At 38.6% G+C, this 26,912-nt stretch overlaps 1 protein-coding gene and 1 non-coding gene across 4 annotated transcripts in view; both read left to right on the forward strand.

The window, feature by feature from the left end:
• NRG3 (neuregulin 3) overlaps positions 1 to 26,912 on the forward strand; it is a 1,158,196-nt gene that overhangs the window by 299,491 nt on the left and 831,793 nt on the right. The gene's annotated exons all lie outside the window — the stretch shown is intronic.
• Positions 1,740 to 1,846, forward strand: LOC133776476 (U6 spliceosomal RNA). Its single transcript, XR_009868406.1, has one exon. It is a non-coding gene; the product is annotated as a U6 spliceosomal RNA (small nuclear RNA).

The following is a 26,912-nucleotide window of genomic DNA, read 5'->3' on the forward strand; positions in this document are numbered from 1 at the left end:
CAGCTGCAAGACCGCTCCATGGTGACTGGCAGATATTTGTAGATGCCACAGCACTGCAGGGGGTAGACACTGGAAAGTGTCCAAGGGCCAGGAAGTGGTTCACATGAGTGTGTGTACCTGGAGGGGGACCTGCTGCCTGGAGGTGCACCCCCTCTGTGGACTGACTGGAGTGTCAAAATCACTCATCTTTGAAGAGCCCCACCTCCAAAGTTGAGACTGCCTGTTGTTTAAGTTGACACCTTCAGATTTTTTAAAATTGGCTGGTTAAGAAAAAAATAAAAAAACAAGCAATCAATCAAACAAACAAACAAACAAAAAAACCCTCAGTGTAAAAATAAAGAGGGAACAAAATAGGAAAAAAAAAAAAAAAAAACAGCAGCAAAAGAAGCCTGTTAAATGCTTGAATGTGACTCTGGTAAGCTGGAGAAGTCAGACTCCAGGGCAGAGGGTACCCAGACCCTTGGATGGTTAAAACAAACCCTAAGTACCTGTCTTTCCCTGCTTCTCCCACTAGCTGGGCAATGCATGCCAGGGTTTTCAGACTTTAACAACTGCATGCTACATTTCACAAAGTAGTTTTTTTTTTTTAATTATTTTCCCTAAGCCCAGGACCTTTGCTGTATTTCTTTAACATTTTATACATCAAAATGATACAGATAGGAAAAGGAGGGGCAACCCAACTCCTTGTGTTCTGAAGTAGTTCTATTTTAGAAAAGCAAAGCTTGACAAAACCTGAGACTTGTTAGGAAAACAAGGAAAATGACAAAGCAATCATTTACAGAAAGCCTGAATAGAATTTTCATTCTTCTCGTGCAAAACCCAGCAAAAATGTATGCTGAGGATAAAAAATGGGAAGCGCTTGAAAACAAATGCACAAACCCAATTTTGCAGAAGAGCTAAGGCAGAGCGGCAGGTAAAAGCGCAGAGTAGTGACTGGGATTAGAGGATCAGGGAGCTACATTTTTGCACAGACTGGGACTTGCCCAGCCTTCTGCAGTACCAGACTGAGGGCCTGAAACGTGGAAGTCTCTGCAGATTTGAACTGAAGTAAAATACGTGACCAAGTGTCACTTTGAAAGGCTTTCCCTGTGGAATGATTGGACATGTTTTACTTTTTTCCTAATAATTGAAAGAATGCCTATCTTCTCATCACTGGAACTCTGTATAACAGCAGAAGGTCTAGCAGGGAACACAGAAGGGGGGAAGATGAGGTGGGAGGCAGAGATCAAGGTTTTTCATTTGAGGCAGAATCTCTGGTCTCTTCTCCCTTTCTGGTATTGTATCCCTGTCTCTCCATTGCTCATCTGTCTCCATTTTCATCTTGCTTTCCCGTTGATATCATCTTAGTTGGAAGTCTCTTTTCATTTAGTTGCCTGTAATCTGTAAGTGGCATTTAAATTATTTGTCGACTTTAATGTAGTTTTATCTTCTCTTATCTTAATGGATGAAGTAGGGGCGCTAAGCCTTGATGTTTTCCTCTTGTCTTACTGCCCCCAAAGTGATGGAATGAGTTCTCTAAAGCCTTCATTGTGCCAGATCACTGTCCTGTGATAGAAAGGTGTTAGTGTTGTGGTCCAGCAAATTGGCTTTGTCCAAAGGACCAGGGTTCTGATCCTAGTTTATTAGCTGGGGAAGCTTGGATAAATACATGAGTCTCTAGAAAAAGGAGTTATAATGGTTCTTGTTTTTGCAGTTCATTAAAAAGATTAACTAGATAGTATTTAAGAATAGGGTAGCTTGTGCTCGCTTCAGCAGCACATATACTAAAATTGGAACGATACAGAGAAGATTAGCATGGCCCCTGCACAAGGATGACACGCAAATTTGTGAAGCGTTCCATATTTTTTTAATTAATTTAAAAAAATATTATGTAGGATCTCTGTCTTTAATGTGCTATACACTGTTATTTAATGCCATAACTAGTACTCCAACAGTATTTTTTTTTTTCATTTTGTGTTGCTATATGGGGGCAAACTGTTGAAATCTTTACCTAATATATACTAAACTGATCTTCTGTATATAAAGAGAATTGAAAATGAATCTTGATGTGAATGGAAGGGGAAAGGGAACGGGAAAGGGGAGGGTTGCGGGTGGGAGGGAAGTTATGGGAGGGGGGAAGCCATTGTAACCCATAAGCTGTACCTTGGAAATTTGTATTCATTAAATAAAAGTTTAATAAATGAAGAAAAAAAAAGAATAGGGTAGCTTGAATGCTTGGGATCTGGAGAATACTCAGCTAAGCTGCAAACAAGCAAGGCGTTGATAATTTTTTTTTCTGTAAAAAGTAGGAAAGTAAATGTCTTAGGTTTTTTCAATTATAAGGCCTGCTCTCACCTACTCAGTTTTGTCCTGGTAGGAGGAGATAGCCACAAGTATATGTAAATGAGTGCAGGTGTGTCCCAGTAAGACCTTTCTTTACAAAAGTAGGCAGCAAGTCAGCTTTGGTACACACACTTAATTTGCTAATCCTATTGTAGAATATACTTTCAAAATACTCAACACAGGTGTGGGTATTTGGCCTAGCAATCGGATGCAAGCTAGGATGCCTGCAGCCCACATTGGGTTCTGGCTCCAGGTCCCAATTCCTGCCTCCTGCTAATGCAGATCCTGAGGCACAGCAGTGATAGCTAAAATAATTGGGTGCCTGCCATCCATGTGGGAGACCTAGGTGGACTTCCAGATCCCTGGCTTCCACCCAGTCCAGCCTCTTTCTGGCCATTGTAGGCATTTGGGGAGTGTGAACCATTAGATGTCTGGTTCTGTCTATCTGCCTCTTAACTAATAAAATAAATAAATAAACAAGTAAAAAAGCTAAGAAATACTAGACCCTCTTTTCTCCATAAATCAGGATCTGCTTTGCTGAAAATCATTATGTTAACATAAGCATGTAATTTACCTGACAGTTTGGAACATATTTTGTTTGCTTGTTAGAAGTAAAGGAAACTGAAGACCGGAGAGGTTAAATAGGTTTGGCCAAAAGTCACACATGTGGATGGTGGGCCTGAGGCCAGAGCTCAAGGCTTGAGCTTGCCCTTTCAGACTCCTTTTGTCCTGAAATACATGCATTAGAGAGGTAGCTCTGTAATATCAGCATATCAGGTCTCAAACTGTGGTTCCAGAAATGAATGACCTCAGATAAGCCACTCAACATTTGGACCTTAGCTTGTCAAGTAGATGATAATTCCTGTCACTTTACACTGTGAGGTCAAAAAATACCAAACATGGAAAAGCATTTTAAAATCTTTATCACTATTGACTATTTTCATATAACTGACAAATAATTGTACGAGATACTTCAGTTTGTGAAAATGGAATTAATAGATGTGTTTATTTTGATGCAAAAAAGATTTGAAATCCATGCACAGTTTTTTTTTCATAACATACATTTTCCACGAAGTTTTTGTAAGTCTTATATTTAAGTCTTTAATCAATTTCTGTTGACTTTTGTTTGTAGTGTGAGAAAAGAATCTAATTTTGTTCTTCTGCATGTGTATATCCAATTTTCCTAATACTATTTATTTATTTTTATTTACTCAAAAGGCTGACAGAGAGAGAGGAATCCATCTTCCACCTATTGGTTCACTTTCCCAATGCCCATATAAGCTGAGCTAGGCCAGGTAGAAGCCAGGAGCCAGAAATCTATCTGGGTATCCCATGTGGGTAGCAGGGACCCAAGTAGTAGATCAATAATATGCTGTCTCCCAGGTTGCACATTAGCAGGGAGCTGGAGTAGAAGTGGAATTGGGACTCATTGGCAGGCCCTATGATATGGGATGTGGGCATCCCAAGTGGTGGTTTAACCTGCTGTGTCACAATGCTCACCCACCAACAGCATTTTTTAAAGAGACTGTCCTTTCCCCACTGTATATTCTTAGAACCCTTGTTGAAAATCAGGTGAAGTGTGTGAATTGGTTTCTGGACCTTGTATCCTGTTCATTGGTCAATGAATCTGTTTTTATGCTGGCACCACGCTATGTTGATGACTATGGTTTTCTCGTATATTTTGAAATCAGGCAATGTGACACCTCTGACTTTGCTCTTTTTTTTTTTTTTCTTTCAAGATCACTTTGGATATTTGGGGACTTTGGTGGTTCTATACAGACTATAAGATTGTTTCTCTATTTCTGTGAAAAATAACACTATAATTCTGATAAGGATTGTGTTGAATCTGTATATCACTTTGAGCTCTATGAATATTTTAGCAATGTTAATTCTTCCAATTCATGAACATGGAGTATATTTCCATTTATTTGTGTCCTTTTCAGTTTCTTTCATCAGTGTTTTATAGGTTTACATGTATAATTCTTTCATCTCCTTGGTTAGATTTACTCCTCAGTATTTTTGTATCCATTATAATGGAGATATTTTTAAATTTTCGTTTTGATAGTTTGTTGTTAGCTTATAGATAGACTAGTGATTTTGTGTATTAATTTTGCAACCTATAGCTTTATTGAGTTTGTCAATTCTAACTTTTTTGGTAGATTTAGACTTTTCTGAATATATATAAGAATATGTCATCAGCAAACACATTCAGTTTCACTTCTTCATCTCCTATTTTGATGCTTTTTATTGTCTCTAAATCTATTGACACTTCTTTAATCTCTTTCCTGCTTAGAATGATAAGTTGGTAAATAACATTAGAAAGCATAAAGGGATCTTTAGTATAACAACTTCAAATAAAACCTAGCACTATAAAAATTTTCTAATTGATGGCCACCAACTTGATTTCCAATCAAAGCATAATTTTACCAATACTATTTAAATTACTTCCAGTGTGATGTTAGAAGATGGAAGCTTAAGGACCACACAAGGTTACATTGCATTAATTATAGTCCTCATGTCAGATTTCATTATGATAACAACCTTTTTTCATTTGCCTTTTAAAAATGGCTTTTCTATTTATACATTGCAGAGAAGTGAGACTGCTTTTTTGGAAGATGGTTATTGTATTAATGGAATATTACTAACCTCCTCTTTACTGCACCCTGAATTAATATAATTATGAGAGAAACATAAGGAAATGCCATAACACTACCCACTGGGCCTCTAGCTTCACAGGCTCTCATATGGCTGTGTACAAATGCTAATGACTAACATATTGCCATAAGGAGAGAATGCTGAATGCTAATATGATATATTATTTATGTTTGAAGGATGAGGCATATGATCAAAGGCAGTGCGAAAAAGAGTATTCAGGGGAGCAATAGTCTATACTTTGCTGACCAGGGCAGGCTGTAAGTTTATTTCAGGATTATTTGCCCATTCAATTAAAACAATATAGCCTGGTGATTCCAGACCACCTCACCTTATGTAACATATGTATATGATTCAAAATTTTTAATATTTATATTTATTCTCATTATAAAATAATAGAGCAGACATTTAGTAAGCCATCAGGTGATGGCTCAAGTGGTTGAGTCCCTGGCACCCAGTAGGAGACTAGAATTTGGTTCCAGGCTGCAGGGTCTTTGTCCATCCGAACAAGGATGGACTGGGTCCGAAGAAAGCTAAGTGCGCCGCTTGCCCGTTCCCCAGCCTCCCGATCCGGGAGACAGTCAGACGCAGCGGGGAGTCAAGTCAAGCAAGCAAGAACTTGGTTTATTGGCATGTAGCAAAGCCTTTTAAAGCACAAGACCACATGATTACTGGGGCAGGGCTGAAGGACCAACCAATTACTTAAAAGGTCATTTTACAGGGCGACATTTTACAGGACCAGCCATATGTCTGTACACTCATCAGTTGTCACCTCCCCTGATGCTGCATGGCCAATCAGCTTTGGTGGTAAACGACCTTGGGTACTGCCCACCTTACTTCCTTTGGGCGCCATCTTTGAATTGCCACGTGTGCCTAATTCCCCTGCAGGCACCATCTTTGAATTGCCTCCTGTGCCTAATTTCCCCACAACAGGCTCCTTGCTTCTGCCTGGCTCAGCACCAGGTGTTGAGGACATTTGGAGAGTGAACTAACAGATGAGAGATCTCTGTCTCTCTCTTTCTGTGTCTCTTAGCCTTTCAATAAGATTTAAAAAATAATAGTGCAGAAATGTACAGAAAACAGTTCAGTCCTGTCTGAATATCAGATGCTGCCCAGTCTACACATTTATGGGTATTATTTTTTATTGTATAACATATTTTTCCTGATTTAGTAGGCAATAATTAATGAGTAGAAAATAATTCTCAAAGCAGCAGTGTGAGGAGATGATCCAGCTCAATGCTAAACCCTGAACTTGCTTTTGTTCTAGATTTCAGTCCTTCAGTTTTGCACAGAGCTGGAGAAGAGAGAGCCTGGGGTAAGGGTGAGATGCCTGGGAGAAAGGGTGTCATCTAATTAAATTTGGCTCCAGACATTTTAAAAGTGAAATTTGACTTTCTGAATTTTCAAAAAGAAAAAACAATATTAATTCCTTACATTAAATGGATTATTTCAAATTTTCCTTCGTTTTCCTCCACACATACTCATGGTGGCCCCTTTGCTTTCACATTGGACATCCCTGAAATCCAATATAGCGCTGCTCCTTTCCAGGTGGGTGACATGGCCAAAAAATTTGATCTCTCTAAGCCTCAGCCTTTTTGCATGAAAACTACAGAATAAAGTGTGCCTACTCAGGTGATGTGAGGCATAGGTGAGGTCACCCATGTGAACTTCTTGGCCATGGTGTAGATACTGAGAAACTACTAGCCAGCTTCCCTTCCTCTTACTTAATGTCAATACCATCTCCTACTAAGACCACCAGCTATTTTGTGAACTGTCCTGTTATTAGTACAAATATCACTTGGGTAAATATTTGCATAAGAAAGTCTATAAAGAAGAAATCGGCAGTGATATCGCATTTTTTTAAGATTTATTTATTTTATTTGAAAGTCAGAGTTACACACAGAGAGAGGAGGAGAGGCAGAGAGAGAGAGAGAGAGAGAGAGGTCCTCCATCCACTGGTTCACTCTCCAGTTCCCTGCAACGGCTGCAGCTGCACCAATCCAAAGCCATAAGCTTCCTCTGGGGATCCCACATGGGTGCAAAGGGCCCAAGGATTTGGGCCATCTTCCACTGCTTTCCCAGGCCATAGCAGAGAGCTGGATTGGAAGTGGAGCAGCTGGAACTCAAACCGGCACCTATATGGGATGCTGGTACTGCAAGCAGCGGCTTTACCTGCTATGCCACAGCACTTGCCCTGATATCACATTATTATAATAAAATACCTGAGACTGGGTAACATAATGAAGAAAAGGGACTTATTTATCTCACAGTTCTAAAGTTTGAGAGTATACTGTCTGCATCAAGTGAGTTCTAGTGAGTGAGAGAGAGAGAAGAACTCAAGCGCTCCTATCCATTGGTTTGCTCATCCAGACGGCCCCAGTCTAAGTCTCCCATGTGGATTACAGGGACCAAACTACTTGAGCATCAGCTGCTGCCTCCCAGGGTGCCTATTAGCAGAAGGCTGGAGTGAGGATCAGACCAAGACTAGAACCCAGGCACTCTGATATGTTTGGCATAATTGACAACTGAATTGCTAGACCAAATGCCTGCCCTTGGTTTGTTATATGTTTAGTGGCTGCTGATTATATAGAAATGATCATCATAATGAAGCCCCAATATCAGTAATCTTTGGTGAAAGCATCACTTCTCTTTAATATCCTACAAGAAGAAACTAGGACGCTTATATAGGGTTGCTATGGCAACACAGGAGCGTATAGTTTTAATTGACTTCTTAACCGTTGAAAAACTACTTTGTCTCTGTATTGGCATGAATTCCTGTTGTAACAATAGTAACTTACTGGTCATTGTGAAATTGTCCAGCATTCTTGTGGTTTACTTCAAGGAATGTTGACTTTGCTATCTTTGGACATACGATTAAGCACTACTAAATCCATTTAAAAGAGACCGAGTTTATGGGGAAAAGATGTGTATTTTCTGATTGCAATTTATCATGCAGTAATAAAAGTGAATATTGCAAGTCAAAATTTAAGGCCAAATGTAACTCAAGAGTGGGTTGACTAATGGCTGCTTTGTACTTGAAGAAAGTATATTGCTTTTGCATTTAACCAAACAGTCATTTAAAAGTATAAAAAGCTAGTTAGCAGCTACAAATCATTTCTCAGAAACACTGTTCAATCTGTAATACAAGATGAGCTGAAGCCATGGGTTGCTGACTTCTTAGAGAAAACAAGCATTATCTTAGAATTTTTTCTCTATAAACCCCTTGCCTCCTGTCTAGGTCACACTGATGGCAGGTTAGATGTTTCAGTCTTGGCAAATCTATTTTGCAAGCTACGGCTATCCATAAATTAACCCGGAAGACACTTAAAATATTATGGCATCAATTCAGCACATTTTTTGAGTGCCAATTTGGAGACATCAGGAAAGTCTGTATGGAAGAATGAAGGAGATACGGAATATTAGCTGGGAAGGATAGGGAGATTCTAAACAGAAGTGAGGCAGGGTAAGCTAGTTAGATAAAATGGCAGAAATGAATACATTGGCAGGAGTATGTTGTGTGACCAAGGAGAACGTTGCATATAAGTATAAAGCTGATGTAGAGAATTGCTTGCCAGCTATGAAATTTTACCAGGAGTTTATCTTCAAGAAAATAGAATAGCTGGTCTATAGATCTTCCTGTTTTATAGTGCGTGTCAAGTGTTTTAAGAGTACAACCCAAGCATTATAGAGTGCTGTTTGGAGCATAGGAAGAAGTCATGCCCTGTTACTGAGTGATCAGCAGCCCTGAGGGGTTAACTATGTCCATAATCTTTCTTTGTGCTCCTTTAAGATTGTTTTTTGGGAAAAAAGAAGAAACCTGGTTATATGTAGGTAGTTTAAGAAGCATGATTTGCTTTTACTAGGAAGGGACTATTTAATTTAACTGGGATGATGACTGAACCATGGTAAGGAAAATATGCTAAAATGAATTTAAAATTGATTCCAGTCGTACAGAGGGGCCAATATTTTATCCTCATGTTTTTCAATAAAGGAAAGTGTTTTAATATAGTATTCGTCCATTGTAAAATGCCAATTTCCAGTTAAGGTAAGAGTTTAGTTTATATTTTCTGCATCAATTGATGACTGGATAAAGAAATTGTGCTTATATACACAATGGAATGTGTATACTACTCAGCCATAAAAAAGACTGAAGTCCAGCTTTTGCAACAAAATGGATGCAACTGGAAACCATTATGCTTAGTGAAATAAGCCAGTCACCTTCTGCAGTGGTGACTAATATGCAGAGTACAAAAAATGTAATGTATATGAATGAAATTGACATTTTGAGATTTGATTATTATTTATAGCGCTTGTTTATACTCTTGAGGAATAGTGGTTTTTCTACTTACTACATGTTGAATTCTTTATTTAAGCTCCTGATTATAAAGTAAATTGGAATTATGTCACTGTAAAAATTAAAAGAAAAATAAGGAAAGGAGGAGGAAGGGTGGGATGGAGGGATTGAGGGGGGTAGAAAGCATCATTATGCTATTAAAACTGTAATCACAAAAAAAGTATGCATGAAATATGTGAAATTTGTTCTCTTTATATAAATAAAAAAGTAAAAAAAAATTTATATTTTCTCAAAAATGGCTCTAAAATTAATTTTCCCCTAAATGTTTGAATACATATATCAGCCTTAGCTTTTATTATTTTCCTGTAAACAAGTCTAGGATGTCCACTAGAGAGTCTGTGAGCTTGGCCTTGCAGCTGATGCTTGTGTCTGTGTGGTCACATTTATGGGTATGTGTCTATATCGCCCTGTGTTGTACCTAAAAGTCTGAAAAAATAGGTCCTTTAAAATAAGTATTCATGGTGTTAAGATCTCAAGTCTCTTCATAAAGTACATCTGCTTGGATAAATTGGACATATATTTTCTCTGAATGGTTCAACTGCTGGATTTAATGAAGCTACAGCTGATGCTTTTGTAAATGGGGACTTTGCAAACTTATTGTCAAATCAGCTCTCTTCTTAAATTGTTTTGAGATCCTTCCTTTGGGCTTTATGTAGTCTTTTTTCACATGTACATAAAATGCCAGGAATTCTTACTTTTGGAATTCTATGAAATATGGCAATTTTTATGGAAATTGTACCATTAACAACCAGTCTTTTTGGATTAAAAATAGTTTTTTTCCCTTGAAACCTGATCATTTGTGCACTAGAAATGAAATCTTGCATGGGATTAGTTTACTCACTCAAGCCTTCCACTTAGGTGAATGTGTGAAAAAAATACACAAGAACTTAATTCAAATGTTGAAAATTCTGCATGACACTACAGGAATAAGCAAAAAATGAGTCTTTGGCTTCAGATAGGTTTTTTTTTTTTCCTTATGCTTCATATTTCACTTTCTCTGAAGATTGGAGTGAAACAAAACAAAAAATTAGACAAATAGAAAGACCAACTATGCAAAAAAAAAAAAAAGGACCTGGTTTAATCTAATAATGCCAACATTTCCATGAAGGCTGCAAATTACAGAATTTGCATATCACCTGAAAATAGCACTGCTCATTGCATAGCTTCTGAAGTGAGGCTCAATGACAGATACGAATGTGATAAGCTTCATATGCAAAGTTTTTCTGGCACTCTCAGGAAATTAGCCTGGTGTTTAAAGCCATTCATGAGCCAACCTCATCTTCTCTCACTCCTCTAGCATCTCTTGAATGTATCACTTCTCATGTCTCTGCAAATTCATCCCCCTTCGTTTGCCATGTCCCTTTTCTGTTGGTCTGTCTATTGAACTCACCCTTTAAGGTTCTGTTTCAGTACCACTTTCCTCCTCCACTGTCTGCCTCTGGTTACCTTGGTGAATGGTACTTGCTGCTCTCCATAGTACCCTGGTTTACCTCCAGTCATCATTCTTTGAAAAAAGTCTTTTATATAAGCTTTGCACATCTGCTTCTTTGATTTCATAGAAAGAATCTAAGCAATTGAAGCCAAGCATCATTTAGTTTTTACCTGTATAGAAACTGGAACCATTCCTAGCACATAGCTGGTGCTCAATAAATTTTGATCAGATATAGTTTGCGTGATGGCATGCATAATAGAGGAAGGTGAAAAATGAATTTGTTCCACATTTGCAAAACTCTGAGCTGCATTCCCCAGTGTATTTGTTTGTTTTCTGTTGCTGTAATGAAATACTGGAGACTGAGCAACATTATAAGAGGTGTATTTAATCACATTTCTGGTGATTCAAGGGCAACTAGCTTACCTGGTGTGTGGTCCTATGATGATAAGAACATATGCTAGGGAAAGAGATTATTTTACCAGTAAGAAAGTCAAAGAGAACTGGGTAGAGTCAGGCTTGCTCTTCTAATAGTAACCTTCTTGTGTGAACTAAGACCACATCCCACAAGAATGCCCTTAACCCTTGTGAGGGCAGCACCACAAAAGCTGTTTCCTGGGCTCCACATCCTAAGGACCACACTGAAGACCAAGAGCTAACATATGAACCCTGAGGGGATAACTCAAACCACCCATTCTGGGGAGGGTGCTACAGAGTAGCAGCGAAAACCAGCCTATGTTCTAAAGAATTGGAAGAGGAAAACACACACAATTAATTCAAATATATAACCAGGTGTGGTTGCCATCAGAAGGTCATCTGGAAAGAGTCCTAGAGATTAAGAGGAGAGAGAAACCCAGATTTCATTTCACTGAGAGGTGGTGGAAAAGCTTCGTGAACAAAGAAGCATTTGAGCTGAGCCTCCAAGTTACAAGTTTATTGTTTGTTTCTGTTTTCCATGAGTGGATGTCTGTTGAGCTCACAGAGCCTGTAAGAATCTAAAATGGGGCTGGCACTGTGGCGAAGTGAATTAAAGCCACGGCCTACAGTACCAGCATCCCATATGGGCACGGGTTTAAGTTCTGGTTGTTCAGCTTCCCGTCTAGCTCTCTGCTAATGCACCAGGGAAAGCAGTGGAAGATGGCCCAAACCCTTGGGCCCCTGTACCCAAGTGGAAGACGAGGAAGCTCTTAGCTCCTGGCTTTGGCCTGCCTGACCCTGGTTGCTGCAGCCACTTGGGGAGTGAACCAGCAGATAGATTTTTCTTTCTCTCTGTCCCTCCTCTCTCTGTAACTCTGCCTTTCATATATTAAATAGATTGACAAGTGTGAATTTAACTGGCCTTTTCAAATAGAGGAAAAAGAGTCATATTTCAACCACCTAAATACCATAGACTCACCTAAACATTTTGTTCCCAGCAATTACCTGAAAGAAGATAAGGTGCCTAATTCTGAAGCCCTGTCCCCTGGCAAGTCTTTGTCTCCCCAGTATGCTTGTGCTTTGAGTGAGAAGGTTACAAGTTTTAGGGGGAATTAAAAAAAAAAAAAAAGAAAAAAGGAAACCACAAAACAATATGAATAGTAGCCAGATTTGAAATTGTGATGACTCCTGGATAAAACTGTAATGAGTGATTTTACTGACTTCCAAGACCTGAAAATATCTCTCAACAGAATGTACCATAATATCGGGTTCTGCAAGGAATTTTTAAATATGATTTTCTGTTGTTTGTCTTTAACCAAAGCAACAACAAGGAACAGGTCTCTAAGTGAGAAAAACACTATTATCACTTTGAATAATGCAGAAAATAGCAAGGCTTTTGGCTCTGGATGCAAGGTTTCTCTAAAGTATGGGATATTGTACTGAAGAGAATATTTTTAAGTATAAAGACTGAAATCCAATTACCCTTGGTCAGTGCCTGTTGTACAAAAATGAGTTTAGGATTTGATCTAAGCACTGGCACATGAATGTGCTGGGTGATTCATAAATGGCTAATGAGAAACTTGAATAAAAATATATTGGCAAACTTAGAAAAGATCTGTGTACAATACGTGGAATCTGAGGGTTGTGGAAACATTACGCTCTAATATATTGTTAGTGAGGTTAGACATTGGCAAAACCTTTGTTTCTTTTTTCCCAAAATATGTACTTTTGTATTTCTTTAATTGACAGATAATAATTATACATATTTATGTGGTATGGAAAAGTATTTCAATACATTTATGTAATTCATAATGGTCAGGTCAGTATAATTGGCATACCTATCACCTCATACATTTATCATTTCTTTGTGTCTAAAACTTTGAAAATCCTATTAACTCTTTTCAAATGAAGAACTAACTATTGTCAATTATAGTTACTCTACTATTTTATAGAACATTATTCTACCTCTTCGTCCACACTCCATACCTGTTAACCATCCATCTTCTCCCATCTCCCCTCCAACACCTCTGCCCACTCAGCCCCTCAAGTCTTTTTCTTTTTTTCTTAGCAGTAAGCATGCCAGCCAAATTTAATGAAGAAAAATACACCCAAGAGATCAGGCAAGTATTTCAGGAAAGAACTAAGAGCCCAGTGTTCAAGTCTTTTTTGAGTACAGAATGGGTTGGCAATCTATTTCCTGAAACATGGAAACATGAAAAGATACAAAGCACAGTAAAGTATTAAGGAACTAGGACTTCTGTTTGGGACATCATAAAAGTTGTCAGGAATTCAGGTCCCATGTCAAATACGCCATTGGATATATGAATCTGGAGTTCCAGGAAGATGTCAGTGCTAGAAGAGGTAGCATCACTAGCTTAGAGGTAGTATATGACATCCTGGGACTTCAGTTATCCATCACTACTTTTTACAACTAAGGATTAATCATATGTTATTTGGAATGTACTGTTCTCAGAATTTGTGTGGATAGAATAATACAAGCCATGGTCTTAACTTTAATGGAATACAGTCTCATTTTCAATTGAGAAATACTTACTACAGGGCGAGTGATTTACAAAATAGATCAAGCAATCTCTTCCTATTCTGGTGGGCCAGCACTTTGTATACCTTGGCTGCAGCCTTCAATTACACCTACCTAAGTAGGTAATTTTTCAGAATTTTACTGATAGGAAACTGAAGGCTCTGAGAAGATAAGTGATTTTTTTTTTTTTTTTTTGACAGGCAGAGTGGACAGTGAGAGAGAGACAGGGAGAAAGGTCTTCCTTTGCCGTTGGTTCACCCTCCAATGGCCGCCGCGGCTGGCGCGCAGCGGCCGGCACACTGCGCTGATCCAATGGCAGGAGCCAGGTGCTTCTCCTGGTCTCCCATGGGGTGCAGGGCCCAAGCACTTGGGCCATCCTCCACTGCACTCCCTGGCCACAGCAGAGAGCTGGCCTGGAAGAGGGGCAACCGGGATAGAATCGGTGCCCCGACCGGGACTAGAACCCGGTGTGCCGGCGCCGCAAGGCAGAGGATTAGCCTAGTGAGCCGCGGCGTCGGCCAAGATAAGTGAATTTTATATATCCACTGGCTGGTAAATGGAGTTGCTGAATTTCAAGGCCTGCTATGTCTCATTGAAAGCCTGTTCACTTTTCGACTACCTTTAAATACCTTTCAGTAACAGCCCTGTTGTCACTCAGTCCTTAGCTTCTTGACTCACATTACCTGAATAACGATCCCAGCAACCCTCTAGGAAAGAAAAACATCAGCTGCAATTAGTCCTATTGGATGGATGGAGATCCTGGATCATTCTGACTTTAAGTGAAATAATTAAGCTGGACCAGAGGCATGTTAGCCAAGGGAAGCTGATCCGCTGTATGACTTCATAAAGTCTACTGCAATATATCAATCCTTACGTAAAACATAGAATGGCACATCACTTTTTTTAAAAAAAATTATTTATTTGAAAATCAGAGTTAAAGAGCATTTGAAGGCCGGCGCCACGGCTCAATAGGCTAATCCTCCGCCTTACGGTGCTGGCACACCGGGTTCTAGTCCCAGTTGGGGCGCCGGATTCTGTCTTGGTTGCCCCTTTCTCAGTCCAGCTCTCTGCTGTGGCCCGGGAAGGCAGTGCAGGATGGCCCAATTGCTTGGGCCCTGCACCCACATGGGAGACCAGGAGAAGCACCTGGCTCCTGGCTTCAGATTAGTGCTATGCACCGGCCGCAGTGCGCTGGCTGCGGCAGCCATTGGAGGGTGAACCAATGGAAAAGGAAGACCTTTCTCTCTGTCTCTCTCTCTCTCTCACTGTCCACTCTGCCTGTCCAAAAAAAAAAAAAAAAGAAAAAAGAAAAAAAGAACATTTAAATATCAAAATTACAGAGTGAGAGAGAGAGAGGTCTTCCATCTTCAGGTTCACTCCCCAGGTAGCTGTAATGGCCAGGAGCTTCATCTGGGCTTCTCATGTGGGTGGCAGGGCCCAACCACTTGGGCCATCTTCTTCTACTTTTCCCAGACCATTATGAGGGAACTGGATTGGAAGTGGAGCAACCAGGACATGAACCAGCAGCCATATAGGATGCCAGTGTCACTGGTGGCAGCTTTAACACGCTGTGCCACGATGCCAGCTCCTGGTCTGTCACTGTTGATCATTCCTCATATTAGCAATCCTAACTTCCAAATGAACTGCAGGAAACCTAGAGAGGAAAAACACGAGTGTAGTGGACACAGAAATTTGTTTAGCTAGAATGGATTTTGTTCTTAGAGCAAAAGATGGTAGACTTGGTTTTCAAAGATGAATTTTTATTCCTCATGATTTCTTCAATTATTTGTTGAAATTAAGCTTAGCTCAAGTGAATATTGATTTCTGGGGCAGTTTTAGGAACTCAAACTTTGTAGCCAATGGAGGGTTAAACAGCTATACTACTTGTCACTTATAGGCTAAAACTTTACGTTGGAAAAGTTAAAGCATATCAGAATGTCACCAAGTTTTGCCCTTTTTTTGATGTCCGAAGAGGTGTACCAGGTGCTTTGCTTTTCCTGAAGAGGAACCATCATTTTGTCAGCTGTCCTATGTGTCAAAGACACTGCTCACTTGTAAAAGTCAATGATTGACTTTGAAGCTTGCCATCATCTCTTTCTACTACTTATTCCCTTTTCAGTATAATAAATAGTTCTTGAAGGCAAGGACAGGAAGGAGGAATTGGGTTATTGGTTTCCCTTTCTTACTAAACCCAGGAGAATGCGCTGAGAAATTGAGTGAGCTAGCTTCCATTTTTGCTCAGTCTATCATTCTTGTTACTGGCAGAGAAGCCAGTAAGTAAAACCACAATGATAATGTAGACTGGTAACCATGCGATATATTGCTTCCCAGAGAATCAGCAAGCCAGAAACTCTTCTGTCTAGCACTCAGCACCTTTAGCCATACCAAAATCCTCTGTTCATGACTTAACTCTTCAAGGTAAAAAGCTCTCCAAATCTCTCACTTGTTTTTGACCTAGAACAAGATTAACTGGACCATGTGAAGCCCCACCTCCAATTACCGGTTGCTTTGTTAAATGCTGTTGCCCTGATGGGAGCCGGTTGGCAGGGCAACAGACGAAGGAGTCTGTGCTATGGGCTATTGTTCTTTAGTTAAGTCTTACTGTGGTCTTGGCTTCTTTTACCTTGGGGCTTAATGTGTGCAAACCATTCATGTCAGCAAAATATGCCACCTTTATCTCCCTATTTTTCCTGCCTCTTTTCAGGATGTCTAAGTAACCTAAACAGTTTCTTCAAAATTTACCAACAGATCTTTCCTACAATTCTCTCTTCATATGTAGTAAGTGTCCATATTGACCTTCCATTAAAAAAAAAATACTTCAAGAAGTATCCACAACTGAAGGAAACAAATTCTGAGGAAAAATGCGTACCTTCATTTTATACCTTAAACTCTGCCATTGTAATTTTCTAAAAATATTTCTTAATTTGAAAAGCCGAGAGAGAGAGAGAGAGAGAGAGAATGAATGAATATGAGAGAATCAGAATATGAATGAATCTTCCATCTGCTGGTTCACCACCCCCCCCCCCAAAAAAAAAAAGGTCTGCAACAGGTAGGACTGTGCCAAACCAAAACCTGGATCTTGCAACTCCATCCTGGTCTCCAGTGTGGGTGGCAGGGGCCTATGTACTTGGTTCATTTTTTACTACTTTCCCAAGTGCTTTAACAGAGCCTGGATTGGAAGTGGAGCAGCTGTGACCAGCATTCTCTCTCTCTCTCTCTTTTTTTTTTTTTGACAGGCAGAGTGGACAGTGAGAGAGAGAGACAGAGAGAAAGGTCTTCCTTTGCCGTTGGTTCACCCTCCAATGGCCGCCGTGGCTGGCGCGCTGCAGCCGGCACACTGCGCTGATCCAATGGCAGGAGCCAGGTGCTTCTCCTGGTCTCCCATGGGGTGCAGGGCCCAAGCACTTGGGCCATCCTCCACTGCACTCCCTGGCCATAGCAGAGAGCTGGCCTGGAAGAGGGGGCAACCGAGACAGAATCCGGCACCCCGACTGGGACTAGAACCCGGTGTGCCAGCGCCAAAGGCAGAGGATTAGCTTATTGAGCCGTGGCACTGGCTGTGACCAGCATTCTTAAATGGGATGATGCATTGTAAGTGGAAGTTTAACCCACTGCACCACAGTGTTGGTCCCTTCCACTGTAATTTTATGCCTATGTAAACTTTTTCATTTGTGCTTTTAAAATAATAATTATGATTTATTTAAAATTTAGATAATGCAGAGAAACTCCAGGAGTAAAATAAAAATCAGCATCTGTACATAGCTATGATGTTGTTACTATTTAAACAATACAGTTGTTGAGGATGTAGATTTTAGACTAGACATCACAACTGTTCAGTAAATCAGAAGGCAAATGGGAACTATGATATCAGCTAGGGCCATGAATGATGACCAGTCCATGATATATCAGTGTGCAGGGTAAATGAAGGCTGGGAAGAGAATGTTGCTTCAGAAATGATTAGAGAAGGCATCTGTGAATGATGAGAAGTAGCATTGCAGGCAGTGGTTCTAAATGGAAATGTGCTTGTTCTGGTTGAGGCTAGAACCTTCAGGACCATGGACAAGGTGCGTGGTTGCTAATATAGGCGAAGACCTGTTCATATAGATTCATGATGCTCTGGTAAGGAGTCTGCATTTTAAGTGCTAGGAAGCCATTAGTGACTTTCAAGCATGGGACCCAGATGTCAGATCTATGGAGTTATAGTAAATCTGGGTGCTCTATGGAGAATGGATTTTAGAGTGTAAGAGATAAGTCAAGTGGGGGAGATGGAGACAGAGATGACAGAACTTAGCATAATTGTGGTAATGAGAGATAAGAAAACAGTCAAAAAGTGATGCTTTTACTTGCTTATATTGTGCAAACTAGAGGAGAAGCCAGTTTAGGAAAGGAAGACAAGATAAGTGGAAATAAAGAGTTCTATTTTTGGATGTGTTAATTTTTAATTGGAATGTAGTTTGCCTGTAGTTCACAGGAAAAGTTGAAATTCAAGATATAGAACAATTGTATTAGAAGTAGATATATGAGAAGAAGTCAAAGTGATAGGATCCACTATAGAATTTAGTCTACTAATCTTGTTTTACTGTTTTTAGAAAAATCTCATACTCTATACCTATTTATAATCTGCATAATTTATTTGAAAACAATGTTAGTATATATGTGTGCAGACAAAATGTAATATTTGCACATAGTATCGATTTTCCAACTACTTGTGCAATGGACTGGAGTTTAGCAGATGAGAGTTCAGTGTCTGCCACACAAGCTACAATTTTATCTTTTCCATTCAAGTATTTTATTATTTCTAAATTGTTCTCTTGACAAGCAAAATATAGAAGATTTTTAAAACTATTTTTCCACTGCATACTTTCATACTTTTTCACTGCATACTGTATTCCATTGTATGGATGTTACCATTTGCTAACCAATTCTCTGGACTTAAGCAATTATGTTGTTTTTTTAATTTTGTTAAATTAAGAATATAGTAGCTCATCAATGAGTCTTTTACTCATATTCACATTCTTTTTCTGTAGGACACATTCCAGAGGGAAGAAATATTAGTAGAGAATGCATGAATAATTTTAAGAATATTGATTAAAAATATACTTTGCACTTCCTATCTGACACCTAATAATGGATACCAGTAATTATCTATTTACTGACACATTGCAGTCTTATTAGTATTATACAAAGATGACTTTTTCACCTTTGCTATGGCATGATCAAGTAGTGCAAATTATAATAATGCCAATATGGTGGGCAGGATTGCTTGTTTTAATTTATATTTATAAAATTATGGAACATTTAACAGTTTTCATACTTTTGTTAGACATTAGACATTTTTTGTTCTTTTCTAAGTATTCACTCCTATTTGTTGCCTACTTTCTTCCTTTTTTCTTGCTAGCTTATTATTTACCTCTTAGCTGAATTCATGACTTTCTTCTTTTTTTAAGGAGGGTAGGGGCATGGAAGGAGTATACAGAACAGGCTGGTGTTTCCATTGCTAAATTAGCCTGTCGAGATAATCTAAATGCAAATAACCCTTGAAAAGTAGAGATTAGCTTTTGCAAATCAAATGTTTTCATTATTACAGATGTCTTTGAGTAAATAACTATATAAACATAACTATGCCCAATCAAAATTTTAGAATTATATTACCTTACTGTATTTCTTTTTCTGCCTTCTTTTGGATTAAAGAAATATATTGTGTTTGATCCTATATCATCTCTTTTGTTTGCTTATCAGCTATAAATTTGAGCTTCCTAATTTGGGAGCTACTTTGGAGTTTATAATACGTATCTTCAAGCAAATTTCTCTTTGTGATATTATACCTCTTCACTTGTAACGAAGAACTCTACAGTAATGGCTTCTATTTCTCTCCTCATGGTCTTTGTGCTATTTTTGACATACATTTTATTTTAGTTTTGCATATATTATCAAGGCCATATTGTTTTGCTGTTACTTTTGTTTAAATAACCAAGAATCCTTTAAATTTAACTAGTAAGAAAAAATTTACATATTTACCAATTTATTTTCCATTTTTTGTGCTGTTTATTCCTTTTTTAGACTAATATTTTCTTGTATTGTTTTTACTCAGCCTTAAGAATTTGCTTTAGCATTTCAAATAGTGTTAGTCTGATGGTGATGTCATTCAAATTCTGTATGTAGTAGTTATTATTTCACTTTCACTGTTGAAAAATATTTTTGCTTAGTAGGTTTATTAATTTTTATTCATTCATTCATTCTTTTGTTTCCCTTCCACAGTATTTTAGAGATGTAGCTGATGTGTCTTCTTATTTGCATCATTTTTTTAACTTTTATTTAATGAATATAAATTTCCAAAGTACAGCTTATGGATTACAATTGCTCTCCACCTCCCATACTTCCCTCCCACCCGCAACCCTCCCCTTTCCCGCTCCCTCTCCCCTTCCATTAACATCAAGATTCATTTTCAATTCTCTTTATATACAGAAGATCAGTTTAGTATATATTAAGTAAAGATTTCAACAGTTTGCCCCCACATAGTAACACAAAGTGAAAAGTACTGTTGTACTAGTTGTAGCATTAAATCACAATGTACAGCACATTAAGGACAGAGATCCCACATGATATTTTTTTAAAAATTGATTAATTTTCTATGCAATTTCCAATTTAAAACCAAGCCTTTTTTTTTTTCATTTTCAATTATCTTTATATACAGAAGATCGATTCAGTATATACTAAGTAAGGATTTCATCAGTTTATTTGCATCATTTTGATGAGGAATCTGCTGTTGTTCTTCATTTTCTCCTGTTTTTAGGATATTCTCATCACAGATTTAAAAAAAAAATGATGAGAATCCTTGGAAAAGCTTTTCCCTCTTGTTCTTTATTTCAAATATGGCTGCCATTTCATTTAAGAGTCCTCTTCATCTTGAATCATAGTTTCCTATCTTTTACCTACCCAGGATCATTTTTATTGGATGCCAGACTTTGTGAATTTTGCTTAGTGGATGATAGGTAGTTTTTTTCATCCAAGTTCTTTCCAGTTTCATTCTGGGGTGTAGTTAATTTACATGTAAAGTACTTCATCCTTTTATTTCTTGTTTTTATGACTTTTGTTTTAGACTGGACGAGGGCAATTTTCAGTCTTCTGTTTTGTTAGAAATCATTTATTTTCCTGTATTAAGTATTCTATACAATTCCTTTAAAGTTTCTCCTGATCCTTTACTAGATGCTTTTTCTAATTATATTTTTCTTCTGAATCTAGTTATTGTTTTTTTCTTTATTTTTATTGTATCTTTTTAATCTTTATCTTTGTTTTGCTGTACAATGTCTATTTTTTTTTTATTTTTTTTTATTTTTTACTCCCTTCAACAGAAGCAGGACTCTGGTCGATGTTGGTTCTCCTCACTGCCTATTGTGTATATAAGATTAAGCTTAAATCTGAGCTGAGAAGCCTAATGTTTCCAGTTATTTTTCTGATGGATCTCTGGTCTACAAAAATTAGACTCCTTTCTGCCTCCACTGCTTTGTCTTCTAATTCTATGAACAGCTGCAGGGCACGAACAAATATCTAATCCTTCACTCAGCACATTTCCAGAGAGACTTCAGCAAAACAGGCATCCCAGTGCAATCCCATCTGCTTCTGGCTTATTGTTTCTGAAATTTACTACCTTTCCTTCTGTGCAGAGGAATGACACGAGTGGGGAAGGGTGCAGTGTACTGTTGAGCTCACAGAGAACTGTCCAAACACAGAGAATGTGTGGCCAGATCTTCATATAAGCAATCCCTGACTTCTAGGTCAGTGAACAGTAAGTAAGTGAAATTAAAAGCACAGCTCAGCATGTCTCAGTGCTATCTCTGTATCGCATCAAGCTTAATATGCTGCCTGGCCAACCCCAAGTATTTATTTCCTACATGAAAATCCATATGGTTTGCAATGAGACACCTAATTTTTTTTATTTTCAGCTTTTTTTTTTGTTGTTGTTTCTTAGTCATTTGGCCTTGAGGAAGCTCACCAAAAATGAATTCTGTTATTTTTAAAATGAGAGTAATGATGATAATTGAATGAGATAATGCCTGTGAAATTTGTGATTTAATGCATGTATAGAATAAGCTTCATTACTTATAGAATCAACTTTTCCAATTTTCCCACTATATTGCCAGCTTTCATTTTTGATAGTGCTCTGAGTTTTCATATTTTTCTCATCCTCAATGAATATTCAGAATGTGAGATAAATCACAATGTAAATTAACTTTTTTCCAGTCCAAAATCCCTTGAATTTTAACATTCCTACTTTAATTTCATTTATGTGCACTTTTGGTTTTTTGTATGTGCATTCTGAGTTTATTTGCTTTTATGTGACAAAAGTAGACATATTGATACTGGTTATGACAGTAGATTCAGTAGTTTTATTAATGCCATTATTTTCTACTTTGTCTAATATTTTTGGCCATGTTTCATCATGACATAGTCTCCTGCTAAAATTCAATCAGTGGTTTGGATATCAAGTATTTTAGTTTCATTCTTTGTGTAAGTTAAAGTAATGCAGGATGCATGTAGCGTGCCATCAAATAATGAACCATTCTCTCATCTCAAATTACCTGGTTCAATTATATTCTGAAAGATGAAGAGTATTCTTCACTATCAAGTTCTTTTCTCTTTTTGCTCCACAGTTGTCCTTTACTTCCCACCAAAATGCTCCTTGGGAACTACATTTCCCAAGACACAAAGCACTGCCTCTACTCCTCTAGCATCAAACAGAATCTACCCATAGAACTCTTTGCTTCTTTGCTCTCTGAGAGAGGATAATGGAAGGGGAAGCAGGTATCTTTCAACCATTATACACTGGGTTAAGATGTTTGATTCATTAGAATTAATCAAGCGCAACTTTGAGCAATACAATTCAAAATATAGTGGCTTAAGCATAGATTTCTTCCATGTAAGAGTACTTCAGAGATAAAGCAATTCAAAGCTTGTGTTGCTTAATGGTTCCAGAAATGCAAAAACGTTTGCCCTTGGTTTTTAGCTTACATTTCTTGAACTGCTTCATGATTCAAAATAGCTATTGTTACTTCAGCCATTTCGTGTATTTTCCTTGCAGTATAATGAATGAAGAAGGAAGAATACGATTCTCCTTCCTTTTAAGGGAACCCTAAGAAGTATCACTTCAACACTTCTTCCTATACCTTCATATATCACCTGTATCTTCTCTACCCTGTAAGATCTTTGTGCCTGTATCTGGTTGGAAGGAAAAATGAGGAATGGCACTTTAAGGTTTCAGCAGTGTGCACAGCCAAAATGTCAGAACTTATAACAAAATAAAGAGGAATTGGAATTGGAGACTCATGCATGCTTTGTGATGCACCTGCTAAAACAAGCACCCCTTCGCACCTCAGTGGCAGGCGATGATGGAGATAACAAGTGTGCTCTGTACACCTGCATGGGATTTCTTCTTGGGAAGTGAACTTTGGGTCTGTTGTTCTTGTCTGAACTCCATTTGAATTATAGATAAGGAACAGACTTCCAATACTCCAAACACTCTTCTACTGCCTGCTACTTTTTTTTTTTTTTAAAATTTGGGCCTTTAAACAAAAAGAGCTTAAAACCCAGCTGTACTCATGTTGCTAACCATGTTGACCTTAAAAAAATCTTTCTTAAAGGTGAATTACACCTGCTTTTTTTTTTGAAAATTTATATTCAAAGTTGGTGTCTGTTTGTCTTTGATTTATTTTTAATATGGGCAATGGACTTCAAACGTGAAGAAGATAATTTGGAGAAGCTCTTATATTTATATATAATACACTATATAGAATATACGGGAAGCAACTCCATCATCTGGAGAATGAAAAAAAAAATATCTAGGATTGAATCTCAACCACAAGATTCCAAGATCCCAAGTGGCGACGGTGGGGAACTGCTGCTAAACTTGGGAGAGATTCAGAGTGATTGTATCTGATAATTGGGGTCACCTTTAATCTTATCAGCCACAGCACCTGCCAGGCTGTCACCTTTCTTGTCACTATGCCTGTGTTGATGACCTTCTGCAGTGGTCTCTGGATTCTAGCTTCCTTTAAGATTTGAATGCAAATATCCACTTGGCCCTTCACCTCTGTCCCATCAGAGGGTCTGTTGACACCCTTTGGCCTTGAAAGGGGTCCTCTTGTCCTCCTTTCTTTTGCTTCAGTTTCAAGAACAGTGATTCATCTCTGTTCTTTTACCAATCACTGGGTAAGGATTTCAGATTACTTCTCCCTTTCTAGTGCATCTAGAATTTACAAAGATCAACAGGGAGTCTTCACCACAGGCCCCTAATATGAAAGTCTATACAGGAAAATCCATAAGCTGAGGTGACTTTTGAGTTAAATTAAATTTTATGGCTCAAGAAATGTTTGCTTGGTTTTTTCCACCATTATAAAGCAAAGAAAATAATTTCAGATTCAGTTTGCACAAAGGATCACATCAGGTTGTTACAGGCTTTATGTTAGTGGCATGGAAATATTTGCATCTGCACATTGATATGTAGTGAAATAGACTGTAAAAGATAGGATCAATTTTCTATTAAAAGTAAAAAGGCCAGTGTAGCAGGACGCTGTGGGGGCTTTTCCCATTTGTCATTCAGGATTGTTTGATGGTTTTACATTAGCTGTGGAAAGCACTGACTGGGATGTTGTTGTCAAGCTTGCCAAAGGTGTGCGTATATGGAAACACACAGAAATACTCATGTGCAATATAAATATAGACAAGTGTAAGTATGGATTCATATACATGGGCACAAAAACACACTTGTCACATATGCAGGTACCTATTATGCATGCCAGCACAGTCATGTAACACAATTTTGCACAAAGATACTACGTCAGTGGTCAGATCAAACGCTGATACAGCCAGGGTTGACAAACATAGAGGCACACACAAGCAAGATGAAGACTTATGCATATAGGAGCCAACAGACCTGGAGACACTTTCATAAACACATTGCAATACCATGTGTATGCATACACACGCACACATACACACATATACACAATCACACAGTGAAAAAAGCATGTACAGAGACAGCCAGGGACAAAGCCAATGAATAAAGCTTAATACATAGGTATGCATCTGAATATACACGCCCCCTATGTGCAGCATCCACTGAGGAATACAGGACCTCACTCACATGCGCTTAGCCACAGTCCTTACATCTGGTTAACTACATTCTTTTGCACTAAGGCCTGCAAAGTTATTTCTGCATGTCAGGCTATTCAATACAGCTTCCTTCTCCTTTATCCACTACAGATGGACCTTTTGGAATCTAATTCTTTTCATTGTCTTAAATTTCAATTACCTCAACTCACTTTCTCATGTGTCCTCTGGAATGTTATATCAGCTACCTTTCTTACTTATATGGAGTCTATACTGCCCCTTCTAAGTCATTCAGAATTACCATCTGTGGTTCACCATGACTGGGTAGAAGAACTACTTCTAAAACCAGAGTAACATGAGATCTACTGATCCCCATCTGTATGACAGATGTTGAAAAACATGCATTCTTTTTTTTAAGATTTATTTTATTTATTTGACAAACAGAGTTACAGAGAGAGGTAGAGACAGAGAGAGAGGTCTTTCATCCGCTAGTTCACTCCCCAGATGGCTGCAACAGCCATAGCTGCGCCGATTTGAAGTCAGGAGCCAGGAGCTTCTTCTGGGTCTTCCAAATGGGTGCAGGGGCCCAAGGACTTGGACCATCCTCTACTGCTTTTCCAGGCCATAGCAGAGAGCTGGATCGCAAGAGGAGCAGCTGGGACTAGAACTGGCACCCATATGAGATGCCGGCGCTTCAGGCCAGGGCTTTAACCCGCTGTGCCAAAACATGCATTCTTATTATTACAGTAGTGTCAGTTCCAAATCACTATTTTCAACCAAGTAATTTCAAGGTGGAAATTAATCTTTCCTCTTTCTACTTACCTTCTATCCCTTTTTTCTTCTCTTTATCGATATCTCTTTCATCCTCTTGATGCACGTTTTCCCTGTGTCCATGGTCTTGCCCATCGTGACCCCAGCCCCTTCTCATTCTAGTCTCTTTTAACAACAGTAATGTGAACAGCTGCTGGTCCTTTGTCCCAACAATTAAACTCCATTTATTTTGTTTCCTTTCAGGTTAGAAAACCCACTTGTGCCCCCAGGTATCATTTCCATTTCAAGGCTGGGTTAGTATTCTGTACCCTCTTAGAGCAGTACTCTACAGCACAGAATTCAGTAGTTAGTTTTCTTTTCAATCCTTTACAACATGTGAACTTTGTCTCCCTGCCTGAACTAAGATCTTTCTGAAGAAGGCATCCACTTCATTTGCATTTTTTTCATGCATCTCCCAACCTCTGCTGACCGTTGTTTTCCTGCTTTCCTACTGCTTTGCCTACTCCAGTAGGGGAGACAAAGACTCTCCAGAGTCTCCTCCCTGCTTCTCGGTTGGTGTCTTCAAGGCTCCATGTTGCATCCCAAGTAGTATTTCGAACCCCAGATTTGTCCTTCCAGTTTTTTAATGTTTGATGCCACCTTAAGCCCCATGGATCATTAATGCTGAGGTACAAACTCGAAAGTGGACAGTTCCTTTCTATTCTTGCCCTGAACCTATTCTTGCTTCATTTTCTTTTTTCATTTATGGTTAATTGACCAACCACACACCTAATCAACCAAGTCAGGTTGTCTCTTCTCCTTCTACAATATTTTGGGCAGGATCACAAAAAGGCTTTCTATCTTGCCTTACTACCCAGGACCTCCTGCCAAATCTTGTACCTTTGAATACACAGCACTGGCTCATGCCCTCACCAGCAGGAGGTCAGCAAATGGAGATGATTGACATCTAGATCCTCCCATGCTTCCAGTTTCACTTTTCCTGTTCAACCTCCATTTTGCTATCAGAATCCTCATTCTGAAAGACAAATCTGATTGTCATCCCTAAAGTCAAAGAAGAAGAAAGGAAGGAGGAAGGAGGGTAGGGTGGGACGTAACATTATGCTCATAAATCTATCTATGTGAAATACATGACATTTGTTCATCTTATATAAATTTTTAAAAATTGTAAAAATAAATTCCTTAAAGTCTCAAGAGTGCCCTGGGATAAAGTGCAACCCTTTTATCAGACAGTCTTCTGCAGTGTTGCCTTGACCTACCTTGGGCTATTCCTTCTCCTCTATTCTGATCCAGATGCTGTGCATTCTTCTAAATACTGAAAACAC

The sequence above is a fragment of the Lepus europaeus genome, chromosome 17 (genome assembly GCF_033115175.1).
Source record: "Lepus europaeus isolate LE1 chromosome 17, mLepTim1.pri, whole genome shotgun sequence".
Taxonomy (NCBI): domain Eukaryota; kingdom Metazoa; phylum Chordata; class Mammalia; order Lagomorpha; family Leporidae; genus Lepus; species Lepus europaeus.